This window comes from Drosophila serrata, unplaced genomic scaffold, assembly GCF_035046125.1.
Source record: "Drosophila serrata isolate PLE 108 unplaced genomic scaffold, ASM3504612v1 contig_272, whole genome shotgun sequence".
NCBI classification, from domain to species: domain Eukaryota; kingdom Metazoa; phylum Arthropoda; class Insecta; order Diptera; family Drosophilidae; genus Drosophila; species Drosophila serrata.
The window spans coordinates 114,046-129,987 of NW_028257170.1; the positions used below are offsets into that span (position 1 = coordinate 114,046).

Here is a 15,942-nt window from a genome sequence, read left to right on the forward strand (position 1 = left end):
CTAGAACTGGCGACGTGACGCTCTCTCTCTCTTTCTCTTTCCAGAATCCAAACCTCAGCACTGTAATTGCGGCAAATGTGGTTCTTTGTGGCGCCTCGGAACGAAGAGACGTGCTCTTTTTCACCTGACCAACCAATCCCCGCCAGCATCCGACCCCGAGGGAGATATGCCTCATGGGTTAATCAAGTCAATGGAATATATATAGCGGACACATCGACAATGTGCGTACAAGCCATAGGAAGTTGATTTGATAATGGAGAATATGGTGAAAAGCTAATCACTCCTCTAGAAATGACCCAAGGTTCACAGAATTACCAAGAATGCATTTATGAAAATCATTTCTTGGCAAGAAAAGACATAAGGAACCTATGACTAAGCTTGGTAACTTTCTTAATAAATTTTTACTTCATTTTTACCTTGATTATTTTCATTTAACCAACTAAAACAATTAATTCAACAACTGTTTCTTCAAAGCAGGTGTGAATCTTGCCAGTGAAGCATTTCCTTGGGAAAATGCCATGATGACTAATAAAATCTGTAACCAGGAAACGAATGCCACAAAACCCAAATCATTCAAATCAACTCAACCCATCATCATCACAATCACCAAGAAACTGTCTGTGGAGAAGGCATCAAGGCATAATCATTGGGGATGTGGCGATCCCCCGCAAAACTCATTGCAAAACACATCTGAAATCATTCGGCGCGATGATATGTGGATAATGGCTTTCCTGGGCACCATCAACAACAGTTTATCTTGCCCTAACCTTCAACCTTTTCTGTGGCGGCAATCAAGTTGCAGTTTGCAGTCCCTCCACTCAGCTGTTCAACACCTTTTCCCAAAATGCAGCTGAGACTTGAAGGCTTTTTGGCCAACTAGAGAGGGAGAGAGAGAGAGAGACGGGGTTGCCATGAGTAGAAGTGTAGACAACTTAAATCAAAGTGCTAATTTTAAAATAACAACCCTGCAGACAGCCTAAACACACAGGCCAGGCCAGCGCAACAACAAGGCCTTTTTTTTGCCAAGAGAGCTGTTGTGTGAGCTGCTGAGCTCATATTGGAAAAACGTTTACGCGAAACTGCTTAACTAGCTGCCACTAACAACAACAACAACAACAACTACAATAATAATAACAACAACAATAATAACAACAACAACAACAAAAGTTAAGGTAACAAAGAGACGGAGGGGATACCGGACAATTGGAGAGACAAGATGAACGGCACGAAACAGGATGTTGGAACGTGGGGCAGAAATTTGCAAAAGCAAAGCCCACGGAGGGGTTAAAGTTAGGGGTTAAGGGGGGGTAGGGAAGATGCCCAGACACTCTGAAAAAAATATTTATATAATTTAATCTTATGCAATAATATAAAACAATATAAAATAATACTAGAACCAATGAGCTATATGCTCTGCTAACTAAGCCTTTAGAAAGTCAATGAAAATCTTTGTTTATATTTACGTCTCTTGAAATGTTATGTGAAATATATTTATATTATAATTCATAAAGTGAGTAAAATGTTTAAATAATTTGAATATTAATTTATTTATACCAAGTAATATGGGTATTACTTGAGGATTTTTTTAAAGCTCTGCTAAGCAAGGCTTTGGAAAGGAAATCTTAAGTGACCTATTATTATTTTAGTTTTCACGAAAGGCAGTTTTATGATTTTAAATAAACTAATTAAGAATACATTTCAATAAAAAGAAGGTCATAAAGGTATAGAATAGTTTTTATATTAATAATAAAAAGCAATAAATTCATAATCATAATCAAGTAATAAAATCATTATCATAATTATCAAGTAATAAATTCATAATAAACCATCCAGTTCGAAGGAGCTATGTTCCTTGAAGGGATAGATATATCCTGCAAAGGTTTACGAAATTGCTTGAAAGTTTTTTGAATTTTAAAACTATTGGAATTAAAACAAATGTAAAAATAATACATTTTTAATAAACAATGTGACTTGAAGGACCATATTCATTGCAGGGAAAGATAGGTACTCCGAGGTATTACAAAGATTCTTTGGAGTGTTTCTGGAAAGCTTAAGATTGTAACACCTTAACATAAATACATTTTTTAAATTGAATTTTAGCTTCAATTTGAAATAAACCCTTTATTTTCAGTGCACTTAACCATCTCCTATGGCCTCGGCATGATGTTGATGTTGAGTTATCGCGGGTATATTAATTTTAGCTGCCGTTGATGGTTCCAGGGCTTCCCAAAAAGAAAAAGAAAAGAAGTCCAAGCTGGGACCAGGAATATACTTGTACAAAAGAAATCTTCGCACATTCACAGCTTCCTTTAAGGAGCGCACACACTCTGCTCAGCGCTCATTCTAATTGACGAAAATCAGAGAAAAAATACACACAGACTGAGAGACGGAAGGACAGAAAGACTCTTGGATGGATGGATCCAGAAGGAAAGGGATCTCTGTTCCTCGTTCTCTGAAGCACGTAATTGTTTGCACATATTTCTGAAACACCAAGTTGGAGCCAATCTTGAATCGTTTGGCTCCTTGGTATGCGCTTCGTCTTTCTTAGAAAATTGCCGTCTTCCAGTTGGGACAGCGAATTGAAATGAAATGATGATCACGGGCCGCATAACCTGGGGAGCCTGCTCACGTTTTCTTTTTCCCTTTCCTCTTTTTTTTCGGTGATTTTCACATTGAAAATACTTCAGCATTGGGGCTCGGTGCGAAAAATGCCACAGATCATGGCGAAAAAGTGAGGTGAGGATGCTTCCCTTTTTCAGACTGTTTTTTGTGTATATTTTTTGTTTTTTACATATATATATATATAAACAATAAAAGGAATATTTGTTTGTCTTTCTGGAGGGGGAACTGGCAGACTTGATTTATTATTGGGTAACAATTCATATGCCTTTATTGATATTTTTCAATTCCTGAACGTCCCAGCGCGTGTGAGACACAATAAATTTTGAAATAAATTGGATTTCTCAGTTTTAATCAGCCCAAACAGCAAAAAAAATAAATATCAACCGAAGGGCAAACGAATGCGGTCCAAGCCGTGAGCCTTGGGATCCTTCTCGCAAACGCCACAAGTGGAGCGCTGACAGAGTCGCCGATCCGAGATGGAGATGGCAATGGAGATGGGTATAGGGATGGGTATAGGGATGGGAATGGAGATGGAGGCTCCGGAGGCTGGTAATCGGAAAGGATGCTGCCGCCTAGGTATGCTGGGGGCCGCATAAACGATGTGCAAAAATAACCCAAGGCGAAGCTAAGGAATCGAACTTGCAACTACCCTGTATCTATGATACAAATTTTATATATTTAAATTTTAAACGGGACAAAAATTGCATTGATTTGGTATATAAAATGATTTTATAATAACTTTTTAAACGAAGAAAATCTTTAAAATTACCAGTTGAGATCTGAACCTATCATATATTTTATTTTGGGTCCAAGCCTATTATATATTTGATATTAGCAACATTTAGTACTTTATTCATTCATCATAAAGAATCTTCTAACTTAAGGATATCTATTATATGAAGATACCTTTAGAGTTTGTAATAAATAAATTAAATTATTTACTAAATTTTATCCATTGCTGCAGAATAATCAATAATCATATATATATATATGATCTAAGTTTAGCCCTTTAAACAAAAATTTTTCCAAATCCATATAAAGAATCTATTAACTAAAGAATACTTATAAAATCTAGGTACTTTTTAGAGCTTGTCACAAGTGTATTAAATACTTTACTAAATTAAATTTATTATGCAGATTAATCAATAATCAAATACTTAATCTTAGAAACTTTAACATAAGCACTTTAAACATAAGTTTGTCAAAGTCTATATAAAGTATCTATTTACTTAAGGATACCTATTATATAAAGATACTTTTCCGAGTTTGTAATAAAATGATTATATTTCTAAATTCAATTTAATACTGCAGAATAATCAATAATCATATAATGATATAGTCATAGCAATATTTTAAGACTTTAAACTTAAGTTTTTCCAGCTCTAATCTTTTAACTTAAGGCTACCTATTATTTCAATATACTTTTCAGCTCTTGTAATAAATATATTAAATTATTTACTAAATATAATTTATTTTCCATTCCCCATTATAATAAATAATTTATTATAGTTCTAGACACTTTATAAAAATATATAGTACACCTAAATAAAATAACTTTTTTATATTTTCCCATTAAATACAAGTATATTAATAGCTGCACAATATAATAAAATATAATTATCCAATCTCCTTTTTGAACCCCTTCAAGTGTTAAGACACACACTTCAGATTATAAGTATCAGTGTGCATTATATATATACTTTTTATGTTTTTTTGCTCTTCAGACCTTCATTTCATTCCCTTTGGGCGAATTGTTACCAACTCGATGTCCGTCTAATTATACCCCATTTAACCCATTTGGCATTGCTTATTAAAAGTGCGTTGCTTTGCGTTCGCCTTCGTCATCGTCATTGCAACCGCTTTAGTCTCTCCTTCCTTCCATCCTTGTGCTATTCTTCCACTTGGACATGGACTTAGGACCCAGGACCGTGGGCTTTTTGGTGAAGTGTAAAAATATGCTGCCAATGTTGCAATTTATTTATTTATTTTTCCTTGACTGTTTTTTTGTTGTTGTTTTTGTTGTTGTTGTCTCGTCGAGCACAAAAATGTACATACAAGCCAACACATGGATGTCGGGGGACAAGGGTCAGGGAAAGGGGCTACGACGTGTGCACATTGTTTATTTCACACACTTATTGGGCCGCGGGCGCTACTGTGCAGCCGCTCCGACACCGCGTTCCTCCAGCTCCACCAGCTCCTCCGGCAACCCTCAACCCTGATCCCGGCCCGGCTTAGCTCCAGTTCTCCAGTTAGCATTCCCAGCTCAGCTTGGCGCGGTTCGCTTCACTGCGCTTCCAGCGCTAAGCGGGTACACTCAGAGAAATTTTACATTAGTTATATGAAAAATACAATTTCAGCATTGAAATTTATCACAGAAGTTTAGGGTAAGATCCAGAGCTTTTAAAACATATTTATAGTATTTCTGGAAGTCCTTTAAAGTCTTTTTCTATAATTTCTATGATTTAAAAAGTATTATTTGATTATTAGAGATTAAGTATAAAACCTAAAGAGACCCAGGGAGAACTTATTTAAGGTTTTTTTTTACTAAATGTATTATTATTATAGCATCTTTATCTATATTATTATTATCTAAAGTATCCTGAAGGAAAGGTTTGATAAATATATTTATAGAATTTTTTGTCAGTTCTATTCAGGTTTCTAAGTAAGTTCTGGGAGTTTGTTTAATATTAAATGAAGGGAGACCCTGATACGGTATCTAGGGCCTACGCATAATAATATTTTCTATAATACTCAAATATATGATTTGAGCTGAAGCACATACCATATTAATTTTGGATAAACTTTCTAAGTTCCCCGAATTTTAAGTATGTGAGTTTGTAATTAAAAATTATATATCTCAGAATAATATGGTTAATATAATGAAGATCCTGCTTGCTACCACTTTATAAATAATACAAAAATTATCTGTTATAAGCTTATAAGTTTTTTAATATTTTCTGAAGAATTTTCCTCATTTAAAGACTTTTATTGATGAAAATTTTTACTTATAAAGATACTTATTAGTGAAAATGTTTTAAGAAAATATGGGAAAACCACCCTTTTTTCCAGTGCATCTCCCCTCGATCCCCTATCCCTTAGCGATCCCAGAGTTGGGGCCAGCAATTGGCTTGTCTTGTCTTGTCGTACGTTTTCCAGCTAAGATTGGCGACGCCATGTAGTTAACGCGTTCGCACTTTTTTTCTTGCTTCCTCAGCTCTTTGTTGTAGTTGCAGTTGCAGTGGCCAATGGTTAGTACTTGTTGTTGTTGTTATTGCTGGCGGTGTGGCAAGTTGGCCCATGGAGAGGAGTCGTCCTCCTCGACTCGTGTCCAGTCCATTGAGTTTTCATGCCACGCAACTGCAGCGAAATTGGCTAAAAATGACACTCGTTTTCAGAGGAAAAAGGAAGGAAACCAAAAAGAGGTTTATGCATATAGTATAGACGGCAGGCAGAGGTGGGCATGGGCATGATTTCTGATTGGCCATAAACACACAAAAGTATTGAGTTTTATCAGGCTGCGGGCTATATGGCTGGAATCTTGTATGAAACGAAGGGTATTGTGGTATCCAGATCCGATCCATGGCATAAACTTGTACCTCATATAGTCACCATGGCCCGGCACCACCATCAGCAATTGGCAATTACTTTGATAACCGGGCCTGGGAGGACTCAGGTATCCCAACTCTTTGGCTTTTGTGCTGAAAAGTTGATTTGCCTTTTCTTCTTCGATTTGCCTTTGGCTTTTCGAAAGGCTTCAAGGTTTGACAAAGCAATTGATGGCACAGGTATGAAGAGAATTAACTGGGGGAATCTCGGCTTCAAGGACCAATTGGTTAACTCAAAATATGAGTAGGCTAAAGGTTTATCAGTGCCATAAATAAGCAAGATTCCGATAATGCAAATGTAATCTCGACAAATCTTGGAAATCTTAATTGGAGCAAGGTGATAGAGTACTGGATCCGAGGTGTAAAATAGGTCTTTATATCTCAAGTCAGTAGAAAATATATATGGTTAATGCAACCAACTGTATTTTCAGTTAAGAAAATTAACCATTTTCAAGAATTTTCAATTGGTTTTTTAATAAATAATTTTATGGGTATATAATTAATTTAATTGTTGAGTAAAATCTTTCATTTAGCTAACACTTAACCATTTACTAATAGCTTAATTAATACTAATGGAATGGCATTTAAATTATGGTTAGAATCACTTATGTTCTCTTACTTCAAAGCGGAACTTTTCTATTTGAAATGATTGCGGAGGATCCCTCCTAATCTGAATCTTAAACATATTCTGAAAGTCAAGAACAATTAACTTCCTCATTACCCACCCACTTTTACCAGCATTTCTTTTTTTTTTTTGCTTTTGTGTCCGTGGTGGTTGGATAGATGGATGTTTGTATCAATCTCGTGATTCTCTCCCACTTATAATTACTCCGCTGGATATGCCTATCTGATGGTATTTCACTCAGGGCTGTGCCTCACCCTCAGAATTCAAGAGGGGAAGAACAAAAAACATGACAGTTTTTCCCAGTGGCCAAAAGGGAGTTGGGATACACGGAAATAAAATTTATATTAAAGAAAGAAAGAAGAAATAAGAAATTTATAAAATCTCAGCATTAAACAATGATAATATTGCTAATGAATTCCAGTTAATATCGATATAAATATACATAAAGGATATTTGAAGAAAAGGTTGATATATACTTTGTTATCGATATTTTAACGTTGCAAAACAGGTGCAGTAAATCGATAATTTGTTTGATATATAGCGTTTAGTTTAAACTATTATTGTTAAAAATGAATTTAAATAAGTTTTAATCAACGAATAAATTTAAATAAATAAACATAATGCAGTTTGAACTATAGTTCATTAGAAAAACAAACAACATGCTATTTTTTGGAAATCGAATAATCAATTTTTTGAATAATCGATATTTATACATTCATAACTATTTATTCATAAATAAAATCTATCGATCAACTCCCATATTTTTCTATATTATTATTTTACATTTAATCAACCTATAAGAAATTTTCAATATGATATTAAAAGGTACTTAATACACTTTGCAATATTGAAAAATAAGATCGTAATTTCATATTATAATTAACATTTATTTTTCTGTATAAAAAAGTTATACCATCGCCCTCAAGTATCATGCCAACACCATCGATTTATGATGGTCACCTTTCGCGGTCCCCTCGGTATTATATAGTAGTTAGCTGTTTTGTTGGCAGGGATTAAGATTAAGACCTGCTGCTACATCAAATGGGTGTGAAAAACGCAAATTACAAAGAATTTCCTCGGGGATCCGGCAGAGTAAAATGCAGGAAACCGGGCACATAGCTAGCTGCCTGTCGTTGGTCTTTCAGTCTTTCAGTCTTTCAGTCTTTCAGTCTTTTCGTCTTTCCGTCTGCAGATGGACAGACACTCGACGACGACGACTAACTAACTAAGGGCGTGTCAGGTAGAGGAGTCCGGTACCTCAACCCCTTTTTAGCCTTCTTCCACCGGTCGTGTAACTTTGAAATATGTTGAGCGTGGTGGCGATAACTGGCCAAGTAACTAACTTGGCTAACTGGTAACCAGGAACCGGGCTATGGGCAGACTTTGCACACTGGCAACTGGCAACTGGCCGCTGCATATGCATATTTTATGCCATTTAAGCGGCATTTATGCAGCTTCGCGTGTTGACAAAAGTTGTTGGCTGCTCGTAACTCAATCTCAATATTTCAGAGCCCCAAAGCAGAGCCAAGCTCAGGCAGGCAGACTCTGGCAGCGTTACATTAAAACGTGACTTTGACAGTAGCAGTTGAGGCCTCTCAGCAGCAGCAACAGCAACAGCAGCAACTGCAACATCCAACAGCAGCAGCAACATCTAGCAGAAACAGCAGCAACATCAACGCTGTACGTGCCCCAAACACCAGGAAGAGTCATCGCCATCGATGCTGTGTGACATTCGTTAAGCAAAATATGTGTCATCCTCCAGCTAGAAGCCTACAAAAACAAAAAAAAACGGGAATGGGCACTTCGATTGGCCATGGTTGGGATATTAGTCGACGGCACAGTTTCCCAAGGGTATCTAGAGGTATATAATATACTTCTATACCTTGAATTTGACAGCTAAAAAACAATATTATTTCCCAGGATCAATAGAAATAGAAATACGTGTCCTCAGAGCTAGGAGCTATAAAATATGGTTTTAAGATTGAAAAACCTAGCGCCCTCAAAACCTATAATGTGTGTGGTTTGTAGAAAGTATGGGATTAAAATCGGATTAACTTTATTATGGGAAGCAGTATCTTTTAGAAAATAAAAACAAGACATTATATAAAAGAAAAGAGATCTATTTTGATAAAGGGTCTCGAAGAAGTACTTCAATCTAGGTTTTAAAACTATGGATTGTAATATGTAACGCAAACTTTAAATATCTCATATATACAAACATATTTCTTCCTCAGACTCCATTACTAAGTACCTTGTAGTCTCTAGCTTTCCTGCTAAATTCCTTCACATTTTTTTTAGGGAGGAACGGGAACAGCTAGCGACTCCTGATCTATTGGTTTTTGCGTGGCAAACGTTTACAAGTTGAACATATTTTCGTGGTCGACGTCGTTGACTGCCTGCCATGGCTGATTGCATGCATATTAGCCAAGAACCAAGAACCAAGAGCCAAGAAACCACAGAGTCTAGAGAGGATATGGGGGGAGACTTGTTCCCAAGTGAAAGACGCCAAAAAGTTGATCTGCGTTGTGAGGCTGATGCCAAGGCTTTACTAGGAGAAGTTCGTCCTTCTCTCCTCTTTGGACTCCTCTCACGAGTTGTTGCATATTTTTGCTACCCTTTTGTATTGTGGCAAAAGCGAAGCAGCCACAACAAGACACGATTTTTAAAACGAAATCCATGTTCTTGAGCCGCACTACGAGCAGATCGCACTTTATTCTTATTTTTTTTTCTCTCCTCTTTCTGTATGAGTAGTTTTCAGTTTGAGTTTTCGAGTTTGAGGTCTGGGAAGCGTTATTTATAAAACATGTTCGAAATGCAAAGCATGCGACACGACGAAGCTTTCATGCCCTATACACAAGTGCCACATACTTGGCATTGCTCACAGATTATTCAGATTTTTTTGTTCACTCCGATGTTGAGTGGAGGAGAGAAAACCGGTGAATAATGATTGAAATTTATTTATAATATATATATTGTATGTAGCTTTACCCCGTTTTACTTTGTTTATATATTTGTGTTGATTGATCATCTCTCAATTATCTTCAATGCCAGCAAACACTTGCTTATTGTCACTTTGTTGTCGCACTCGATCATTGCCACTGATCTTCATTTGTTAACACTTTGGCTGTGATCCAAGTCAAGATCATTTCATTTAAAAGATCACTTTGTTTCGATCTCTCTTTTTCTCCTTCTATAATACATTTAAGGCGATCGCCTATCTTGGCATTTGTGTGTCGAGTGATGTACAATTGCTCTTGATCGGATATTTTTGCCACGCGACTGATCGCATCTTGTTTTGTGATCTTTAAGGCAAGATATGTCACAGTTTGTTGATGGTTTAATCATTAATCTTTTAGGATTTTACGTAGGGTTTATAAAAAGGAATATTCAAAAAGGAAACCCTTAAATTTTAAGTCCCTAATAATTAGGTGTCTTAGCTATATCTCTCTTTTAAGAGTCCTGAACAAACCCCTTCAGGAATATAGTTTATTCTTCTCCCTAAATCCTTGAAATACTCCTAGCTTGTTCAGAACTTTCCATCCTTTTTAAACAAACCCAAACTTGGTGATCAACCCAATCGAAACCCACTGCCGAAAGGGCAATTCTGAGTAACCAAACAAGTTGGCTGGCCCATTGAGCTTACCATTTTTGCATTCGGTGGCATTTTCAATGGTCTCATAACCCAGGGCCAGACAATAAAATCCCCCAATCCCAATCCTGAACCCCAAACCCAAACCCAAACCCCTTTGAATGTGCTGTCAATGTGCGTAACAATTAAATCGTGTGGCTTCCTTCTACTGTCTGCAGACAATTTGCAAATGATCGGTGGCTACCTTGGCTCACAGGATGTGCTCAGTACTTGGTGGGATTGCGTGGCTTATGCACCTAACTTCATCACGATCCGCGACACGAAAATAGTTGCACTCCTTTTGCACTTCATACCTCCCCCGAGAGACCTCAACGAGGGGCCGGCGCTCGATGCGAAGGAGCCTATTTGGTTGCGGAGTGGGAAGCGTCGCATCACGAAGTCGACGCCAACGCCAACTACTAGCCATCAAGACACTGATCAAAAAATATATATCTTCAAATAATACAAACAAAAATTATAACTTTTACAGGTAACATATTTTTTATCTAATTTGATTTAAAGCTATCTTTTATTATTATAGAATTTCATTTTTAGTTTGTAAGTATGACTAATAAGTAACAAGAATAAGTAAATATTAATGAACATGAAGTAACTATAATCAGTAAACAACTATGATCAGTAAGTAACTACGATCAGTAAGTAGCTATGAGCAGTAAGTATCTATGCCCAGTAAGTATCTATGACAAGAAAGTAACTATGATCAGTAAGTATCAATGAACATTATTTAACTATGATCAGTAAGTAACTATGAGCAGTAAGTAAGTCTGAACAGTATCTATAACCAGTAATTAACTTTGATACCTAGGTCTGATACCACCAATAGCTTCTTCATACATAATATAAATGTCATGGTTAAGACTTACCGCAGTAAAGGACACGTCATTGTTTACTTCCTTCTAGTGTAGTGACCAAGATTGGGTGACTTTATCCAAGTGAGCTTCTTCCTGGTCATCCAGATGTATTGCATTGGCCACGTCATATTTTTGGGATCGAAAGGTAATCACTATCACTATCACTTGAGATGTTAACACTAGGTACCCCTAGGACAGACTGAGGCGCGCGGGCCCTTAGCGCCTCTATTTATAGTCCCCGAGGAAAGAGAGGAGCAGAGAAAGTGAGTGTGAGTGGGCGGGAGAGGAGTTGCCTCTAGAGATTAACATAGAGCGACTAACATAGAGAGAGGGGGAGAGGCAGAGAGGAGAAGCGAGCTGATATTTAATTTAACTCTGATCAGTAAGTAACTCTGATCAGTTAATATCAATAAGCATTAAGTAACTCTGAACAGTAAGTATCTATGAACATTAAGTAACTATGATCAGTAAGTATCTATCACCAGTAAGTATGTATGTTCACTTACTCACTTTAAACACTAATACACAATGACTTGCAACTTTTGTAACACAACACATTTCTTAGACTTGGCCGGTAGCAGTCACTTCGTTCCGGGGATGTTAGAACCAGTTGGGAATCATATGCACAGATGTGCGAGATTTGTTTTGGAACAAATTTAAGCTATTTGAATGAAACTATGGAGTTATTCTTATATATAATTTTACTAGTATATAAATCGGAGCATGGCGAATCGATGGACTATATATATACATATATATATCTGCCATAGGAACGATCGGACAATTTTAAGAAAAAACAACATATCCAATTTTCAACAGATTTTTATCAAATTTGAGATATAGCCATTCTATAAAAATCTTATATTTTATGTTAAATGTTATGCAAATCGGAATACTATATCATATAGCTGTCATAAAAAAAATTGTTAAAAATAGAGGAAAATGCAAAACTGTGAAAATAAAACTGTAAAGGGACTTTGTTATAACAAATCATAGATTTCTTCAAGTGCCATAATAGCAACTGGCAACACAGGGACTCCTAAACTGCCACCAGGTTGGCTTACCCCCGGTGAGTTCTTGTGCTTTGCATATTTAGCAAACACATTGGCAATACTCGTAACGAAAATAAGAAAAAACGGTTTCATTGTTGCCGACAACAACATAAAAGCCTGCGCTCCTTTTGGTGGCCAGTATCCAGTACTCAAGGCATCCAAACCCAAACCCAAACCCAATCCACAATCCCAAAAACCCGAACCCAAAACCCCATACAGATAATAACAATCGACACACACAGAGGAGGCTTGAAGGAGGACTGGAACTTGGTCGGCGGCTTGGGAGAACTTGGGGCACCCAGAAAGAGCTCTGGCCAAGAGCAGCCGACAAGAAAATAAGTTGAATAAAATTATTGTGAACACGTCTCGTTGATTTATTGTGAAATCGCGCATGAGTAATGATCGCATATTTGGGTATGCTTGTTGTTTTATCCGAGGAGAAGGTCGCTCTCGTACCACTATCCCCCAGTATAATTTCTGCTTTTCAGTGCTGGTTTTTCTTTATTTTTTTGGTGCCTTCAGCCTGGTTATTGCTCATTTTCGTATCGATACGTAAGCCGGTGTTTCTGTTTACATTTTACCGGGCTTGTGCTCTCTATTGTTGCTCTAAATGGCATCGAATGAGTTGAACATTTCTTTTTTTTTGGTTTGAATTTTCTTGTTGTCCAAAAACAGTATATGGAGCTAAAGCTGGGAGTTGGAGTTGGAGTTGAAGTCTCTGGCAAACAATAAAACATGATGATGGGCAACTCGATGGGATGCAGGAAACCCAGGGGATCGAAGATATAGGAGTCTTGAATCTTGGTTCCTCTTTTCTGGTTATCTAATCGACCTTTATAATTGGTGGGTAACCAGCCAGAGAGAACCCGCTGAGTTAGAGAATTCGGCCCGATCATTGTGTAACAATTAAGGTAAGGAATCAACACTGATCACACAATCTCCTGTCATTGGGGGGCGATCGTAATTGTTCTTTAACTTTTTCCCCCCCAAAAATCTTTTCTTCTTTTTACTGATTTCGATACAGGTACATTAAATGCATTTGAAGAAGAAATAACTTAGGAATTAAGGCATGAAATCGAATTTGAAATCAAGATATTGCTTTTGTAATTAAAGGAATAGAAAAGATGAGTGAAACGAAAGCAGAAATCATTTAATTTTACATCAGAAATAAATTTTAACTTTCCAAGAACAATTAAAAAAGTATCTTAAAACAAAATAAGTTTCCTTTTCCTTTCTACTTATCGGAGATAATCGTGTTTAACCCACTCGTAAAATACAAATTTGAAACAAGCTTTTCATGTAAGAATTCTTCTGACTTTCTCTCCATTTCTCACATATCAATAACCATTATCTCTATCCACACATACACACACAAGTGATTTTTCTTCTTGTACCGAAAAATTAATAAAGAATAAATAAAAAAGAAAAGATGCAGACACTGAAAGTGTATCTGGCGGGTAGAGAAAATGTATCTTGCAGTACGCATGCGCCTGTTACGGGTTCAAAAAATTGATGATCGCGTGCCAAATGTGCATGTTTATAAACATATTTCTTGGACAAGAGACGATGGTGGAACCCAGTAACTCCACTGGCCTCCGTTGGCTGTCCCATTTGGATGATCTTGCATTTGATCAGTCGCTTTGTTGATTGCTTGAAACTTGTGTCCATGCAATAAAACACTCAAAATGCCAACTTTATTTTGGGTCAAAGCTGGCCAAACACGCAACGTTGCCTGAGAGAGTTTTGTTTTTGAGTTTATTTTATTTTTATTTTTTTTTGATGCGATAAACTTTTGCCTTGTTTGAGAAGAAATCCCCTCCCTCTACCCTCATCCTCTACCTTTGACCATTAAAAATTGTCTGCGGGCAGGCACTCTACTCACAGATTGTGAACGAATTTTGCGTGAGTTTGACCTTTTTGCAGGGGGGAAAATAAAAACAACAAATGAGAAATATGAAAGAGCAAAGGGGACCCCTTGAAAAAAAAACCTGTAGGAAATGGGGTTATGAAGAGCTGCCGCATTATATATATATATATTTATGGTATAAAAATTCCAAATTCCCCTTTCAACCAACTAAAACGATCTGAATCCGACTACCAACTGTGCATTTGGCGGAACTTTGCGCCACATGCGTCGCATATCTTTGACACAATCCGTGGCGCCCACCCGTTGGGAATTCGAGGGCAACCTTTTCACTTCTTCAACCCGTCTCTCCTTTCCCCCCTTGGAACCCTTGGACCCTGGTCCCCAGTCCAGCATGATCACAAATTAAATTAATTCATAATGAACAGAATTATTAGAGCCTAACCGCCGCTGTAAAATGTCCAAAAAAGAACCGACCTGCATCATTTATTTTAGACCTAAAACAGTGATGCCAACAAAATGGTTATAAAGCGGGGGAAAGGATAAGGAAATATTAAGTTGTTAAATAAATTTTTTCTATTTCAAGTATATAATAGGAAAAGGTAGGTTTCTCTTAAAATGAGTATTATGTGGCTTAAATAATTATTAATAATATTTGAAGAGACCCAACTTTATTAATAATACAAATTGAAAGAAAGAATAAATAAATATTTAATATAGAAAAATAATTACAATGAGTTTGAACAAATTAATTTTTAAACAAATTAATCTATAAAAAATTAAAAACTTACTTTAATTCACCCATCTTTTAAAAATGTTTACAATTTAAAACAAGCCCTACAAAAAGTTCTTTGAACACTCCCCCATAAAATATAAATAATATTACTTCAACCATCTTTTAAAAATATACACTAGTTAGACTACTTTAACCACAGTTTTAAATATTTACAATTTAAAACAAAACCTCTACAAAAGATCCTTTAAACACTCCCCCATAAAATAACAATACAAATATTGCCAGAAAAGAACAACAAACTATATATTATATACCTGACTTATTCAGGATTATATTTCTATATATTCAGAAAAAGGTCCAGAGTTGCATCACTGGTCCCAAACAGATTCAGTTTAAGACAAAAGCCAAGCAAACACTTTACAAGGGCGTTGTCAAGCAGTTAAGAAAAACAAGAATCTCAGACAGAACCAGAACCAGAACCAAACTCTGGAATCTCCTGGGGTAACCCAAAGGGATTAATGGTTGCGCTGACAGAGAAAATCCTGCGGTTGTAATTTTTTTATGACCCATTCCCTTCTATTCGGAACTCTATACCATCTCCTCCTCCTTTTTCCACAGCAATTAGAGTTGTGTGAGCAAAGGCTGGCCTCCTTCCCACTTGGGTGCTGATCGTAAAAGATCTTACCGGGAATTTTTGCTGTCTCTCCGCCCGCGGATCATTAGTTATCCAGGAAACCGGCGTGGGTTGTGTGAATCAACCAAGGATCACCTTAGGGATCATGGGATTATATTTCACCGGACTTTTACGCTGGCCCAATTACGTGCCATGATCGGTGGGATGTAAGATCCTTATTCACGGAAGTGATATCTATGCAAAATGTTGAGCCTTTTGGTCAGCGGTTGGGTTAAAGTCAACAAACAGTTAAAGCAAGGTCATC

At 36.7% G+C, this 15,942-nt stretch overlaps 1 long non-coding RNA gene across 1 annotated transcript in view; it reads right to left on the reverse strand.

Annotated features, from left to right (window-relative positions):
• Positions 1-15,942, reverse strand: part of LOC110176284 (uncharacterized) — a 344,989-nt gene that overhangs the window by 42,913 nt on the left and 286,134 nt on the right. The window lies entirely within an intron of this gene.